Source organism: Myotis brandtii, unplaced genomic scaffold, assembly GCF_000412655.1.
Source record: "Myotis brandtii unplaced genomic scaffold, ASM41265v1 scaffold165, whole genome shotgun sequence".
Classification (NCBI taxonomy): Eukaryota; Metazoa; Chordata; class Mammalia; order Chiroptera; family Vespertilionidae; genus Myotis; species Myotis brandtii.
In genome coordinates this window covers 1,154,478-1,171,419 of record NW_005356042.1, presented here as the reverse complement: position 1 = coordinate 1,171,419, position 16,942 = coordinate 1,154,478, and the positions used below count along the sequence as shown (strand labels likewise).

At 44.4% G+C, this 16,942-nt stretch overlaps 1 long non-coding RNA gene across 1 annotated transcript in view; it reads left to right on the top strand.

The window, feature by feature from the left end:
• LOC106725437 overlaps positions 1-10,750 on the top strand; it is a 15,310-nt gene extending 4,560 nt beyond the window's left edge. The window contains exons 2-3 of the long non-coding RNA XR_001361322.1: positions 3,958-3,964; positions 10,740-10,750. This is a non-coding gene — a long non-coding RNA (uncharacterized LOC106725437). The remainder of the gene's footprint in view (positions 1-3,957; positions 3,965-10,739) is intronic.
• Positions 10,751-16,942: the final 6,192 nt, after the last annotated feature.

The following is a 16,942-nucleotide window of genomic DNA, read 5'->3' as shown; positions in this document are numbered from 1 at the left end:
ATGTAGGTTATAAATTTGTTAATAATTTTTTATAAATAGTAATCATTTTATCTTATTGAAAACATATTTGGGTTTAAGCTTACCAAAGCAGATGTTTTGAAAATTAGGCAATGATGTATTTCATGTAAATGATAATTGACTGATTTGTCCATTTTTGTGATTTATTTCACAGTTTATAAAATATTTTACATTTCTCAGTTAATTTAATTTTTTCAAATAACCCTATGAGTGGGATTAATTTATTTTACATATAAAAAAAACAAGTTCTGAATGCCCAAACTAACTAGGTTTAGTAATATAACTTTGGGTTTTAGGCCAGTGGCTTTCAAAACACCATTCACTTCATATTAGTACACAATATATACTCAATAAATATTTGTTTCAAGGAATATTATTTAAGGCTAAGTACAGTCTTATAGAATATGAGTATGTATGGCATAAAATTATGTTTGATGAGTGAATATCATCAGATTAAATCTATGTAGAAATAATTATGTAGACTATGATTCTTAAAACAGAAAATGTAGAATTATCTAAGACTTTATCTGTATACAAATTTTATGTTCTGCATGACATGCCTTTCAAAACATATTTGAAGGTTTCAGATAGAGGTCCTCTCTGGACCCAAAAATCTCTCTAGATCTTTTCACTTCTAATATTGAGAATGTGCTATTGAGTTGATGGGTAGCATTCTTATGTGTATGGTTAATAAATTCATGGATTTTCTAAGAAAAAAAGAAAGAAAAAGAATATCTGGACAGATCAATTACAACTAATGAAATCAAAGCAGTAATAATAAAAAACACTCCCAACGAACAAAAGTTCTGGACCCAATGGCTTCACAGATGAATTGCAGCAAACATTCAAATAAAGATAACACATGCCTTCTCAAACTATTCCAAAAAATTCAAGAGGAAGGAAGACTCCCAAGCTCATTTTAAAAGGCCAGCATTATCCTAACTCCTAAACCAGATAAAGATATTACAAAGAAAGTAAATTATGAGCCAATATCCCTGATAAATATAGATGCAAAAATATTCAACAAAATATTAGCAAACCAAATTCAGCAATTAAAAGATCATACACAATGATCAAGTAGAATTTATTCCTGGGATGCAAGGTTGGTACGCTATATGCAAATCAATTAATGTGATAAACCAAATAAATAAAATGAAGGATAAAAATCATATGATAATACCAACAGATGCAGAGAAAGCATTTTATAAAATCTAGCACCCATTTAGGACAAAAACTCTCAGCAAAAGTGGGAATATAAGGAACATGCCTCAACATAATAAAGGTCATATATGACAAACCCATAACTAACATCATATTCAATGGGCAAAAACTAAAAGCATTTCCCTTAAGATCAGGAATATTACAGGGATTCCACTTTCTTTTTTAAGAAATTAAATATATTTTTATTTATTTCAGGGAGGAAGGGAGAGGGAGAGAGAGAGAGAGACAGAAACATCAATGATGAGTGAGAGTCAGCTATTGGCTGCCTCCTGCAAGCCCCATACCAGGATCGAGCTTATAACCAAGGTATGTGTCCTGACCAGGAATCGAACCATGACCTCCTTGTTCATGGGTTGATGCTCAATCACTGAGCCACACCGGCCAGGTGGGATGTCCTCTTTCATCACTCTTATTCAACATTAGAGGCCCGGTGCATGAATTCGTGCACGGGTGAGGTCCTTAGGCCTGGCCGGAGATCAAGGCCTATTGGGGCCATCTTGCCCAGTTCCGACTGGGGCCTGGCCAGCCAGGAGTGGCCTGCTGGCTGCTGGATGGGGGGAGGGACCACAGGAGGTTTGCCGGCTGCAGGGAGGGACTGGGGGAGGTTGGCTGGTCATGGGAGGTTGGTTGTGGGAGTGCACTGACCATCAGGGGGCAGCTCCTGCATTGAGCGTCTGCCCCCTGGTGGTCAGTGAGTGTCATAGCGATCAGTCGTTTGGTTGTAATGGTCGCTTAGGCTTTTATATATATAGACTAGAGGCCTGATGCACGAAAATTCATGCAAGAGTACGCCTTCTTTCCCCAGGCTGCTGGCACTAGCTTCCCTCTGGCACCCGGGACCCAAGCTTCCCTTCTCCAGCTGCCTGCAGGCACCCAGGACCCAGGCTGGCTTCTCCCGGGCCGCCAGCAGGCACCTGGGACCCGGGCTTTCCTCCCACCAGCCAGCCGCAGGCACCCAGGACCCGAGCTTCCCTCCCTCAGGCTGGCTGAAGGCACCCGGGATCACAGGAAGTTTCCCCCAGGCCAGCCCAGGCACCTAGGACCGCGGGCGGCTTCCCCTGGGGCTGGTCCCTGGCTTTGTCAGGAAGGACATCCAGAATGATGTCTGGTCTAATTAGCATATTACCCTTTTATTAGTATAGATAGTACTTGAAAGTCCTAAACACAGTAAGGAGACAAGAAGAAGAAATAAAAGGCATTCAAATTAGAAAGGCAAAAGTAAAACTGCCATTATTTGTAGATGACATGATACTGTATGTATAAAATCCTAAAGATTCCACCATAACACTACTAGAACTGATAAATGAATTTAGTAAAGTAGGAGGATACAAAATAAATATCCAGAAATTGGTTGCATTTTTATATACCAATAATAAACTGTCAGAAATGGTAACTAAAGATAGGAACAAGATGGCAACATAGGGACTCGCTGGTATTCGCGACCTCCCACAACCACATCAAAATTACAACTAAAATACAGAACAACCAACATTCAGAACCACATGAAAGCTGCCTGCATGGAAGTCCCACAACTGGAGAAGTAAAGAAAAAAACACGTTGAGACTGGTAGGAGGGGTGGAGGTGCAGAATGGGCTGGTCTGGCACCCACGTGGGACTTTTTAATCCAAAGATTGTCCCTGTGGAGGCTGCTATGAGAAGCAAAGGGTCCCAGCCTCACACCAGACCCCCCACCCAGGGTCCCAGAGCTGAGAAGAGAAGTCCCATAACTTTGGATTGTACAAACCAGTATGGATTGTGGCTGAGGGACACAGAAGCTGCCAGAAACCAGGAGCCCCTTTTAAAGGGTTAGGCACAAACTTACTTGGACTCACTTCCTCTGAACTCCAGCACCAGGAGGCACTGGGGGACCCAGACATATATGGGAAGGAACTGAATTGTCTGGCATTGGGGCAAGAACTCGGGGGAGGCTTTCTACCAGACTGAGATACTCACAGGGGTCATTGTTCATATGCTGAGACCTTCCCTGTCCCAGGGATGACTGCCAACCATATCTGAATCCCCATCAACCTGAGCACACTGTTTGCTCTGCCCTGGTGATTCCCTGAGACCCCATCCCATCCAATTTGCAACCCCACCCAAGCTGTTTGCAGCAGCTTTTCCGTATGAATGGCCTGTCCTGGCTCAGGCTTCAGACTTTGCTAAAATCTCTCAAACAAGTTGCAGCTGGTGTCAGTGTGCTCCAAATCCTACATAATAAAAGGCCAGCCACCATAAGCATAACGACCAGAATGACCAGAGACCAGAACCACCACGGCCCCTCGCTGGGCTGGCCCCTCCCCCAAGAAAGCAGTTAGGGGCAATCAGGCAGGCAGGCAGAGTGGTTAGAGGTGATCAGGTAGGCAGGCCAGTGGTTAGGAGAGATCAGGTAGGCAGACGGCCCCTCGCCAGGCTGGCCCCGCCCCCAAGTAAGTGGTTAGGGGTGATCAGGCAGGCAGGAAGAGTGGTTAGGGGTGATCAGGTAGGCAGGCAAGTGGTTAGGGGTGAGCAGGTAGGCAGGTGAGTGGTTAGGGGCAATCAGGTAGGCAGATGGTCCCTTGCAGAGCTGGCCCCTTGCAGGGCTGGCCCCGCCCCCCAGCAAAGAAAGAGGGAGACCCAGGCCACTGGCAGCGACTCTCTGGCAGGTGTGCGGTTGGCCTGCAGAGGGAAGCCCAGGCCAGCCAAGCCATCACATCCCATGCCTGTCGCCTGCAGAGGGAGGCCACCAGTGGCAGGGGAGGGGGGGCAGCACTGCATAGATGGCAAGCAGTGGCAGCGGTGGGGGGTGGGGCCAGCTGCCTGCAGATGGGGGAAGGAAAGCTCCGATAGGCCCTGATCTCAGGCCAGGCCTAGGGACCCTACCCAAGGGGTCCCGGATTGTGAGAGGGTGCAGGCCAGGCTGAGGGACCACCCCCACCTGCCGAGTGCACGAATTTTTGTGCACCAGGCCTCTAGTCTATCAATAAAAAGTCCAAGACCTGGCACCAGCACCAGCCTGCCTTGTTTCACAGCTGGGCCTCACCTGGGCACTTCCAAACCCTATAAAAATAGGAGGAATCTGCAGATCTCTCTGTAGCTCCTGCCACGTGGTTGACTTTGCATCTCCCTGGAGACCCAAGAGCCAGTACACCCAGTGGACAGCTTCAAACCATACCAGGTTACAACTCTACACATCCACAAGTGACACACTCAAGGGCCAGACTCAGTGAGCTCCATAGCCCTACTGAAGCAAGTCCTGCCTCACAGGGTTGTTTCCTACACAGCAGCTCTCCCACTGTAGTCACAGCTGGTCCTCACAGCCAATTGGCCTGGTGGTCAATTCCTTCCAGTGACACCAACAGCAATCAAGTCTCAACTACAACAAAACTTCCACATAGTCCACAAAGGGGTGCACCTAGAGTACCCAGCTCAGGTGACTGTGGAGGCAAAGCCACTAGGCACTATAGGACACCTACTACACAAGACCACTCTACCAACTCCAGAAGACATAGAAGCTCTATCCAATACATAGAAAAAAATACAGGGAAGCAGCCAAAATGCATAGACAAAGAAGTATGTCACAAATTAAAGAAATGGAAGCAAGCAAACTACTGGATACAGAGTTCAAAACTATGGTTATAAGGTTACTCAAGAATCTTCATGATACCTTCAAGGGACTTAGTGAGACTTTCAAGGATCTTAGTGAGAATGCCAAAGACATGGAAAAGAACTAGTCAGAAATTAAGCATACACTAATATAAATAAACAATAATTTACAGGCATTCAATAGTAGAGTGGAGGATTCTGAGAATCAAATCAATGATTTGAAATACAAAGAAGCAAAAACCACCCAATCAGAAGAGCAAAAAGAAAAAAGAATTCAAAAATATGAAGATAGCATAAGGAGACTCTGGGACAACTTCAAGTGTACTAACATTTGTATTATGGGGATGCCAGAAAGAGATGAGAAAGATATTGAAAACTTATTTGAAGAAATAATGACAGAAAACTTATACCTGGTGAAAGAAATAGACTTATAAGCCCAGGAAGCACAGAGAGTCCCAAACAAGAGGAATAAAAAAAAACACACAAAAAACCAAAAAAACCCCACACCAAGACACATCAAAATTAAAATGCCAAGGGCTAAAGACAAAGAGAGAATCTTAAAAGCAGAAGAGAAAAAGCAATTAGCTACCTATAAGGGAGTACCCATACAACTGTCAGCTGATTTCTCAACAGAAACTATGCAGGCCAGAAGGGAGTGATAAATGTTCAAAGTGATGAGTAGCAAAAATTTACAACCAAGACTACTCTACCCAGCAAAGCTATCATTTAGAATTGAAGGTCAGGTAAGAGCTTCACAGACAAGAAAAAGCAAAAGGAGTCCATCACCACCAAATCAGTATTACATGAAATGTTGAGGGGTATTCTTTAAGAAGAGGAAGAAGAAGAAGAAGAAGAAGAAGAAGAAGAAGAAGAAGAAGAAGAAGAAGGAGAAGGAGAAGGAGAAGGAGAAGGAGAAGGAGAAGGAGAAGGAGAAGGAGAAGGAGAAGGAGAAGGAGAAGGAGAAGGAGAAGGAGAAGGAGAAGGAGAAGGAGAAGGAGAAGGAGAAGGAGAAGGAGAAGGAGAAGGAGAAGGAGAAGGAGAAGGAGAAGGAGAAGGAGAAGGAGAAGGAGAAGGAGAAGGAGAAGGAGAAGGAGAAGGAGAAGGAGAAGGAGAAGGAGAAGGAGAAGGAGAAGGAGAAGGAGAAGGAGAAGGAGAAGGAGAAGGAGAAGGAGAAGGAGAAGGAGAAGGAGAAGGAGAAGGAGAAGGAGAAGGAGAAGGAGAAGTATCAACAATTGAATCTAAAAATCAAAATAAATGAATTGGAAATCTAATAAACAGAATTAACTGGTGAATAAAATAGAATCAGAGGTATGGAAATGGAACAGACTGATGATTCTCAGAGGGAATGGGGTTGGGGGGGGAGAAAGAGATTAAACAAAGATCTGATATGCATATATGCACTACCTATGGACACAGACAATAGGGTGGCGAAGACCTGGGGAGGGATGGGAACCAGGTGGAGGAGGCCAATGCAGGGGGGACGGGGGCGGGGGAGGCACATCTGTAATACTCTCAACAATAAAGATTTTTTTAAAAAAGAAATGGAAGCTAAGAAAATAATTCAATTTCCAATTGCATAAAAAAATACTTAGGAATAAATTTAACCAAGAAGGTAACTGTACTCATTTTCCCAGCCAGGTGGCTCAGTTGGAGTGTTGTCCCATACACCAAAAGCTTTCAGGTTTAATCTCCAGTCAAGGCATGGACGGGAGGCAACTGATTTATATTTCTCTCTCACATCAATGTCTGTCTCTCATATTGGTGTTTTTATCTCAGGCTCTCTCCCCCTTCTCTATCTCTAAAATCAATAAACATATCCTTAGGTGAGGATTTTAAAAAAGGCCTGTACTCAGAATATTATAAGACACTGAAGAAAGAAATTGAAAAAATATAAATAAATGCAAGCATATATCGTGTTCATGGTTAAGAAGAATTAACATCATTAAAATGTTCATGTTACCCAAGGCAATCTATAGATCCAGCACAATTTCTATCAAAATACCAATGCCACCCAGGCCAGTATGGCTTAGTGGTTAGAGCATCAACTTGAGCACCAAAGAGCACGTACCTGGGTTGCAGGTTTGATTCCCTGGCCCCAGTTGGGGTGTGTGCAGGAGGCATCCAATCAATGTGTCTCTTTCACATTGATGTTTCTCTCCCTCTTTCTGCCTCCCTCCCTCCCTTCTTCCCTTCTACTCTCTCAAAACAAACAAATACTAATGGTGTATTTCACAGAACTGGAACAAGTAATCAAAAAATTTCTATGGAACCACAAAAGACCCCAACTAGCCTCAGCAATCTTGAGACAGAAGGACAAAAATTTGACATATCACACTACTTGATATCAAACTATACTACAAGGCTATAGTAATAAAAAACAGCATGGTATTGGCATAAAAATAGACATATAGTGCATCGGAACAGAATGGAGAGCCCAGAAATAAAACAACACATATATAGTCAATTAATATTTGAGAAAAGAGGCAAGAACATACAGTGGTAAAGACAGTCTATTCAATAAACGGTATTGGGAAAATTGGACAGAAAAATGAAACTAGAACACTTTTCTACCCCATATGCAAAAATAAACTCAAAATATATTAAAGACCTAAAGTAAGACTTGAAACTATAAAGCTCCTAGAATAAAACATAGGCAGTAAAACTTTTTGAGAGCTTAAAAGTGAGCCCTTTCACATCTCCGCACTTCCTACCAGTCTCTATGCAGTCTCCACTTTCTGTCCTTGGTTCTCTTCAGTTAGTCTTCATTAGATTTTTCAGGGTGGTTTTTCTATATTTTAGTTGTTTTTCCAGTTTGGTCCTGACACTCTCCCAGGACAGCAGCTGAAGGTCCGGAGTGATATCTCAGCTGTGGGGGGTTCCCACTGAGAACTCTGGGGTCTAAACCCCAAGCTGGGCTTCCCAGCAGAAAGCACCACAACTGAGAAAGGTGCCTACAGAACATCTGGCTGTGAAAAGCAGCAGGGTTGCTGTCTGACAGAGAAAGATGGCTAGAAATGCAGGCACCCTCTTAAAGGGCCAACACACAGAATTTCATGTGCAGCCACTCACCTTGTGCATTGGCAGAGGGAGGGCAGAGTCGACTGAGCTGTGTGAGGAGCGTCCAGGGTTGGGGATCTGGTGTTGGAGTTCAGAGGGCAGCCACCCTGGTTTCCTGTGAAGAGTCATTGCCTCCTGCTGCGGAGGACATCTTTATCCATGGACATTTGCTATCCAGGCAGTTTGGCCTTGGGGGGAAGACAGCTGCCCCACCCTGTTGGGAGACCTCTTGACCCACCCTAGGTCCATAGCCTGAGGCAAATCAAGACTGAGCGTCAAATGGACTGCAGGCAGAGGCGGATCTCTGGAGGTGTTGAGTCTTTGCCTGATCTCCTTCTGGGGCCAGGGTTAGGAAAAGCAGACCCCGGTGCATACCTTGGTCCTTTCCAAAGACAGAAAGCCCCAGAAGAAGGAGCCACAAGCTGTGGATTGCTGATTGCTCCAAACAGGGTACCCAGCGCCAGTCAGAAACAGCCGCTGACCTTGTCCAGCACTAGAGATTGGAAGTCATAGCAGATCTACCTAATAGATAGGCACAAACCCAAATAGGGAGCCAAAATGGGGAGACAAAAAGACAAACCCCAAGTGAAAGAATAAGAGAATTCCACAGAAGAAGAGCTAAACAAAATGGAGATAAGAAATTTATCAGATATAGAATACAGAATAATGACAGCAAAGATGATCAAAGTATGAGAAAAGGTATCTATACTAATAAAAGCCTAGGTGGCCCTCGTGCCCTCGTGTGATCCCTGACGTCATCACAAGATGGCCACCACAAGATGACCGCCACAAGATTTATACTAATAAAAGCCTAGGTGGCCTTCTCACCCTCGTGTGACGCCCTCACGTCATCACAAGATGGCCACCCCCACGTCATCACAAGATGGCCACCACCATGTCATCACAAGATGGCTGCCACAAGATAGCCAGCAGGGGATGCTGCCACAAGATAGCCGGCAGGGGATGGCAGTTGGGGGCCATCGGGCCAGCAGGGGAGCAGTTAGGCATCAATCGGGCCAGCTGGGGAGTGGTTAGGAGCGATCAGGCTGGCAGGCAGAAGTGGTTAGGAGCTAGCAGTTCCGAATTGTGAGAGGAATGTCCGACTGCTGGTTTAGGCCAGATCCTCGCAGGCCAGTTTGAGGGACCCCATCGGTGTACGATTAATGGAATAAGAGAATCACCATTTTGCAATCATCATGGTAACAGTTGGTTCAAGCCAAAGTCTTCAATGAATTCTAAAAACTAAAGGGTGAAGATTTGAAGACTAGGCTCTCTGCATAGTTCACAATATTTCCCTGTAAATTACACAATTACTTACAAAGGCAAAAAGACAACTTTACAATGGAAAAACCTGACAGACACCTTCTTACCATCTCCTAAAATGGGACAAAACCAACATGTGTCTCCCTACATGATGCGCTAAGAAAGACATAATGGCACTTCTGTGGTCTTCCTGCCAAAGCACATAATCTGTATCTCATCTTTAACAAATATCAGACAAACCCAAGTGAGGGACAAGTGACAAAATTATGGGCTTGGACTCTTCAAAAATGGCAATGTTGTGAAAAACAGAGAAAGGCTGAAGAAATCTTGTGGATTGAAGAGATTTATGAGACACGAAAGCTGAATGCAGTGAATAATCTGGAATTGGATTCTGGGTGGAGGGGAGGAAGAGAGTGGGGGAGGGGAAAACTAAAAGGGATATTGTTGGGTTAATTGATAAAATTTGAGTACCAGCTGTGGTTTAGCTAATGGCATTAGATGTCTTGATTTTAATCCTTCTATCATCGATATGTAAGAGAATATCTTTGGTATTAAGAAATGCAGCCTGAAGTCTTTAGGGATAAAGGAGCATGATGTTTACAGCTTATTCTTTTTTTTTTTTTTTAGGCGAGCCCGTCGGGGAACCGTGGCACCCGGGACCCACACGCACTCTCAGCGAGAAACTCGGGACGCTGAAGGTCTTCCTGGCATGTGGTGTCCTCCGTGCCAGCCACCAGGAGGCCACGGTCAGACCGCCGGGCCTGGGTGTGCGCCCACAGAGCCCTGGAAGATCTGCCTGGGTTTCGCTATTCCATCCCACATTGGATGCGTCTGCGCCTGCCAGGGTTCCCTAAGTCCCCTGTGGGACAAGCGGGGTGCAGCCGCACGACCTCCTTGCATCCCTTCCGAACGGAGGGGCTGGCATTTGCCCTGCACCCAGGGGAGATGGAGGCCCAGGGAGAAGGGCCGGGACCAGCTCGCGGGGCTCCACGCCCATGCTCCCCGCCGGGTGCTCACCAGAGGGCCCTCAGCCCCTGCTGCTATAACGCACAGCCTGCGGGACGCCCTGTCTGCCCGCGGGCCCTGGGGGCCTGCCCAGACGCTCCAGGGGGCCTGGGTGGCCGAGTGGCACCCACTTATGTACAACTTATTCTTAAGTGGTTTGGGGGGAAGGGAGGGAATGCATGTATGTGTATTATGTAAAAGTAGGTTTACAGTTGTTTGTATGGAAAATCTATATATATAAAAGCCTAAGTAACTGTTAGGACTGGATGACTAGCTGGTAGCTATGATGCACACTGACCACCAGGGGGCAGATGCTCAACACAGGAGCTGCCCCCTGGTGGTCAGTGTGCTCCAACAGCCAACCTCAGTGGTCCCTCCCCCCTGCCTGCTGGCCCCAATCTGCCTGATCGCCAGCCAGGCCGAGGGACCCCACCCGTGCATGAATTCGTGCGCCAGGCCTCTAGTCTATAATAATAAAAGCATAATATGCAAATCAACCGAAGGGCTGAGCAGCAGAATGACCATCCAGATGACCACACTATGACACGCACTGGCGCCAGGCTAGCCAAGGCAGGTGCGATGCGATTGGTCAGGGGGCCGCCATCGCCCCAAAGGAGGCCCAGGCCACCCTCTGCAGGGTGATCCATGCAAGGAGGTGGGGGGGTTCCATGATCGATTGCCCACAGAGGGAGGCCCAGGCCACCAGTTGGCGGTCAATAGATGGGGGTGGGGGGGCTCCAATTGCCCCAAAGAGGGAGGCCCAATCCATGAACATGGGGGGCGATAGATTGGGGGTGGGGCTCCACAGAACTGGGGAACCGGTTGTGTGTGGCAGTGGATGCGGGCTGCGCCAGGCCAAGGCGGGTGTGGGGCTGAGAAAGAAAACAGACCTGGGTTCAAATGATAGGCAGACCAAACTTGGGGTGAGAAGAGGTCTTCTGCTTGGCTACTGCCCAGCCTGCAGGTTGAGGTTGTCACCTCTGTTCAGGGAGCAGATGGAGTTGAGAGAGAGGTGGGCGGGAGAGGAGGCTTAGAGCTTTGCTACAGCAGTGCTGTGAGCACCCAACCCCAACCCAGGGGTGGAGATTGGAGCAGCCAGTGCAGACCTGAAGCCCTTTCCTCACTGAGAATGAATGAGGGTCCTCAGGACAGGGTCATTTTTATTTCTTACATTTCTTCAAGTCAATTCAATTGATTGAATTTTTTAAAAAAAAAAACTTAGCCTTTCCTAAGCTTTTATAGAAAAAAAAATCACCAGTGTGGTATGCTGGTTTTCTTTTGTTCTGATACACACTAAATAAAGCATAAATATTAGTGGAAAAATCACTCCTAGCCCTTCCTTGAATCACCTGGCTGTCTGGCGTGGGGGTGGGGTGGGACTTCAGGCAGCACAGGGTTACCCAGAATCCCTCATTATTGACATTGTTCTGCTCCTTAGGGCAAAGTCCTTAAGGGCATTCACACCAGGCCAGACCTGCTGGAGCCAGGCTCTGTTGTCAGGGGACAGGTGTGTCAGGGCAGGGCCCCTGTGTGTGCAAGAGATCTGGTAGAAAGTTCCACTGTGGCTGCTGTGAACCCCTACTATTCTCTGCCTCGTCTCATACCACCTAGCCTTAGTTCAGCTCCTGGAATTTCCCCAAACTCGTTCCCACTTGAGGCTTTCATGCAGGGTGTTCCTGGGTAACTTTCCTTCCACAGGGACCTCTGACCACTGAGGCCCTAAGGCATGCTTCTGTTCTATGCTCTAAAAGTACACTTTGCATTTACCTTGGGAGCGGGTGTCACAAGTGGCAGTCAGGCATTATGTGTAAGGTTATTTGTCTAATGTTCTTCTCCCTGGGAGACTGCCAGTCCTGTGAGGAAAGGGCTTGGGCAGGCTGCAGGGCAGGGGCCCCTCCCCAGGGCTCACAGCCAACTACCACTGCATCTCTTCCTTTCTCCTGCTTAGGGACAAAGCAGCTTCCTTCCATCACCTTCCCTCCCAACTTGGGTTTGGTTATTCCTGCCTCTAGACTTTGACTTTGACCTCTGTTGAATCCTCTGCCTTCTTGGAAAAACAGAGGAAAGCTGCCTTCCTCAAGGGCCACCCGAATTTTGTGCAGCCCCGAAGCTCTCTTTTTACTGCTCCCTTAGCACTTTGGGGCCTTGGGGCTCCTGTGGCTTCTCACCAAAATGGCAGTGGAGCACAGTGGTAAGGGCATTGACTGAGGAGCCGGGGCTCTGTGTTCAAATCAGAGCTGCACAGTTACCACCTGGGGGACCCCAGAGAAGTGATTTAACTTCTTGCATCGGCTCCTCCAAACACCTGGAGGCCTCATCAAAACACAGAGTGCTGGGTCCACACCAGAGTTTTCCATTCCTGCAGCCTGGAATGGGGCCTGAGAATTTGCCTTCCAAACAAGTGCCCAGGTGATGCTGTTGCTGCTGGTGCAGGGACTCCACTTTGAGAACCATTGTCATAGTTGCAATAGAAGGTACATGGAGATGAGTTAATATAAATCAGGTAGAATCATATGGCAGGAAGTAAGTGCTAACAACTGTTAGTTATTAATACCGCTTATACCAGAGGATCTGAGCTTCTTTATTTTTTCTTGTTTGTTTGTTTATTTATTTTAAGTGAACTTTAAATTATATTTTTCAATCACAATTTACATTCAATATTATTTTGTATTAGTCTCCGGTGTACAGCATAGTGGTTAGACAATCATATATATTACAAAGTGTTTCTGCCAATATTTCCAGAACCCACCTGGCACCATACATAGTTATTAAAATTTTTTTACAATTTTAATCATTTTTTATTTTCAATTGTAGTTGACATACATTAGTTGCAGCTGTACACCCAAGTGACCAGACATTACATAACTTAATAAGTGATCACCCCAATAAATCCTGCACACATACCTTCACCTTTTTCACCTAACCTCCCAACCCCCTCTAATCTGGCAACCAACAAAAAATTCTCTATGAGTCTGTTTCTGTTCTGCTTGTTCATTTTGTTTGTAGATTCAATTGCTGATAGATATGTATTTATTGCCATTTTGTTGTTCATATTTTTTATCTTCTTCTTAAAGAAGACCCTTCAGCATTTCATATAATACTGGTTTGGTGGTGATGAACTCGCTTAGCTTTTTCTTGTCTGTGAAGCTCTTTATATGTCCACCAGTTCTAAATGATAGCTTTGCTGGATAGAGTAATCTTGGTTGTAGGTCCTTGCTTTTCATCACTTTGAATATTTCTTGCCACTCCCTTCTAGCCTACAAAGTGCCGTTTGAGAAATTAGCTGACGGTCTTATGGGAGCTCACTTGCATGTAACTAACTGCTTTTCTCTTGCTGTTGTTAAGATTCTCTCTTTGTCTTTATCCTTTTGCCTTTTGATTATGATGTGTTTTGGTGTGGGCCTCTTTGGGTTCATCTTGTTTGAGACTCTCTGTGCTTCCTGGACTTGTATAGGGTGTCCCAAAATTCACGCAAGAAGTAATTTTGATAGAAAACACAGGTTTATAATTAAAAATTGTAAATTTTTTATTGATTCATAAAGTATACAGTATAGGGTTATGTATGGAATAGCACATTGGGTAAATGGCCTCCACGGCTTTGCTGGCACATACGCAAAGCCGTGGTCTTCATTGGTCTTCATTGTCCCTGCTCCTGGGCCATAATTGGTACTTGGTAATGCTTATCAAATTGAAGGGATTGAAATCAAAGGGCAACAGATATTAGAATCTGATTCAATAAACCAAGTAAAATTAGGCTTTTATTTTTTGTTGTTGTTGTTGTTGTTAATGCTCACGTAAAATTCAAATCTTGCGTGAATTTTGGTACACCCTATATGTCTGTTTCCTTCACCAGGTTAGGGAAGTTTTATGTCATTATTTCTTCAAATAGGTTTTCAATTTCTTTCTCTCTCTCTTCTTTTTCCAGTACCCCCATGATGCAAATGTTGGTATGCTTGAAGTTATCCCAGAGGCTCCTTATATTATCCTCATTTGGGGGAAATCTTTTCTCTTTTTGCTCTTCTGATTGGGTGTTTTTTGCTTCCTTATATTCCAAATTGATGATTTGATTCTCAGCTTCACCTATTCTATTGTTGAATCCCTATAAATTATTTTTTATTTCAGTTAGTGTATCCTTCATATCTGACTGGTTCATTTTTATATGCTATTGAGGTCCTCACTAAGTTCCTTGAGCATCCTTATAACCAGTGTTTTGAGCTCTGCAATTTGTTTAGTTCTTTTTCTGGAGTTTTGTTCTGTTTTTTCATTTGAGCCATGTTTATTTGTCTTCTCATTTTGGCCCCTTCCTGGTGTTTGTTTCTATATATTAGGTAGAACTGCTATGTCTCCTAGTTTATTTGTCTTCTCATTTTGGCCCCTTCCTGGTGTTTTTTTTCTATATATTAGGTAGAACTGCTATGTCTCCTATGCTTGGTATCGTGGGCATAGGGTGCCCAGGCAAGGCCAAGCTGTGAACCAAGGCTGGCTGCTGCTAGTGCTAGGCCTGGGACTACTTAGTGAGAGGTATGGGACTTGCTGAGGCAAGATGATGCTTGTTTAAGAGATTTTAGGAAAATCTGAAGCATGAGCCAAGACAGGCCATTCCTGTGGTAAACCCACTGGAAACAGTTTGGGTGGGCCTGGAAGTTGGTGGGACAGGATCTCGGGGAATCACCAAAGTGGGGCAAACAGTGTGAGCCAGGTTGAGGGAGTCTCAGATATGGCACCTGTCTACAGGCTCCATAGGGGAAGGGCTCATCAAAAGAACAATGGCTTCTGCCAGCACTTCTGTATGGCAGAATGTTGCCCCTCCAGCTCTCACCCTGATGTCAAATAATTTAGTTCCTCCCTGTATGTTTCTGGTGGCTTCAAAGCTGCTGCCCCCATGCTGGAGCTCAGAGGAAGTGAGTCTAAGTTTGTGCATGGGCCCTTTAAAAGGAACTTCCTGGGACTCCAACAGCCTCCATTTCCCTTAGACTCAAACTCTGCTGATTTTTACAACCAGAACTTATGGTGAATTCTCTTCCTGGCACTGAAACCCTGAGCTGGTGGGCCTAGTGTGGTACTCCTCAGGGGGTACCTTAACAGCTGAGATATCCCTCCTGATTTTTATTCACCAAACATGAGTGTGGCACCAGCCTTCTGAGTCTCTGCCCCTCCGACCAGTCCTGATGTGGCTTCTTCTTTAATTTCATAGTGGTAGGACTTGCATTCAGCTCAGTTTCAGGTGGTTCTAAATGATGGTTGTTCTGTAGTTTAGTTGTAATTTTGATGTGATTGTGGGAGGAGGCAAGTACTGCATTTGCCTACACCTCCATCTTGACTCGGTTATTACAATATTATTAACTATATTCCCTATGCTGTGCTTTATATCCCATGACTATTTTGTATCTACCAATTTATATTTCTTAATCCCTTCACATTTTTCACCCAGTCTGCCATTGCCCCCTCCTCTCTGTCAACCATCAGTTTGTTCTCTGTATCTATGAATCTGTTTCTGTTTTGTTGTTCATTTATATTGTTCTTTAAATTCCACATATGAGTGGAATGCTGCCTATGGTTTCTTCTAGGATTTTTATGGTTTCACAACTTACATTTAAGTCTTTTATCCATTTTGAGTTTATTCTTGAGTATGGTATAAGTTGGTGGTCTAGTTTCTTTCTTTCTTTCTTTCTTTCTTTCTTTCTTTCTTTCTTTCTTTCTTTCTTTCTTTCTTTCTTTCTTTTGCGGGTATCTGTCCAATTTTCCCAAACCACTTATTGAAGAGACTGTCTTAACTCCATTGTGTCTTCTTGCCACTTTTCTCAAATATTAATTGAGTGTAATGTCTTGGGTCGATTTCTAGGGTCTCTGTTCTGTTTCATTGATTTATATTACTGTCCTTGTGCCAGTACCAGGCTATTTTGAATACAGTTGCTTTGTAGTATAACTTGACATCTGGTATTGTGATCCCTCCAATTTTGTTCTCCTTTCTCAAGATTGCTATGGCTATTTGAGGTCTTTTTTGGTTCTATATAAATTTTTGGAATATTTGTTCTAGATCTGTGAAATATGCCATTGGTATTTTAACAGGGATTGCATTGAATCTGTAGATTGTTTTGGGTAGCATGGGCATTTTAATGATGTTAATATACCAATCCATGAACACGGTATGTTCTTCCACTTGTTTATAACTTCCTCTATCTATTTTTTCAACATCCTGTAGTTTTCTGAGTACACCTAGTAAATCTAACAAAGCATATATAAGACTCATATACAGAAAACTATAAAACACTGCTGAAAAAATCAAAGAAGAAAAGACCTAAATACATACCATGTTAATGAACTGGAATACTAAACATAGTAAAGATGTCACTTATTCTCAAATTTACTAGGTGTACCAGTTAATAATGTGGATTTTGTAATCAACGAAAACATAATTTCAAGAGAAACATCAAAAGTGCTTTATTCAAAGTAATGTCCATTGCTAGCTACACATTTCCCCCATCCTTAGGTAATTTGTGGATACCGTCCCAATAGAACTTTTCTTGTTTTGAGGCAAACCATTCAGAGACCCAATTTTCCACTTCTTCATACGTTTTGAAGTGCTGCTCAGAAAGTGCGTGTGCCATCGATCAGAACAAGTGGTAATCTGAAGGAGCAAGGTCTGGTGAATACAGCAGGTGGGTTAATAATTCCCAGGCAAGATCTTTTAACATGTCTTTAACTGGTTTTGAAGTGTGTGATGGTGCATCATCATGAAGCAAAATTACTTTGCCGTGTCTTCTGGAACATTCTGGTTGTTTCACGATCAAAGCAT